Here is a 688-nt window from a genome sequence, read left to right as displayed (position 1 = left end):
AGAACAGGACTGACCTTGCCTGGACAGGTCCTCCCCATAGGAGATCAGAGGTAGTCTGCCCCATAAAAAGGGGTAGTGAAGGCTGACTCATTGGGATGTCCTCTCCATCTGGACCAGCCCCATGCCACACCACCTATCCACCCAGAGGTCCTGCAGGCGACCCCTCTCTGGACAACACCTACTGGACAAAGACCCCTTTCCAGCCTGGATAGGTAGCTATCACCCCCACCCCATCTTCGACCAAGGACTTGGACTCTGTTTCTCTTCCCTACCTGGACTCCAACCCTTCCACTGAGTCTCTTTCTCCTGCTGCCATTGTGAGTGTATGTGCGCATGCATACCAATAACTTCGTGGGGCTGTGTAATGTGTTGTCTGTTTAATAAACCTGTTATTTTGAAACCCCAAGTTGGGTTTTTGTCTGTTTCCCAGCTGTTTTCTCCTTGCCACCACTTATCTGCCCCCTGATCTCCCAGCTGTTTGCCTCAGCTTCCAGTCCCAAGCTCCCAGCTGTCTCCTCCTTGCCACTGAGCTTTTTCCCTTGCACCAGTGACCTTAAGTAACCCTGAGGCCACTTGACTTTAAGTAACCCCAAGCCTCAGTTCCTCAGCCAGCTTCTCTCTAGTCATAGTTTCATAGTAGCTAGGGGCAGGAGGGACCTGAACAGATCTTCTAGCCTGACCCCCTGCC

The sequence above is a fragment of the Gavialis gangeticus genome, unplaced genomic scaffold (genome assembly GCF_001723915.1).
Source record: "Gavialis gangeticus isolate Ggan-Ray unplaced genomic scaffold, GavGan_comp1, whole genome shotgun sequence".
In the NCBI taxonomy this organism is placed as follows: Eukaryota; Metazoa; Chordata; order Crocodylia; family Gavialidae; genus Gavialis; species Gavialis gangeticus.
Note: the sequence above shows the minus strand (reverse complement) of the source record.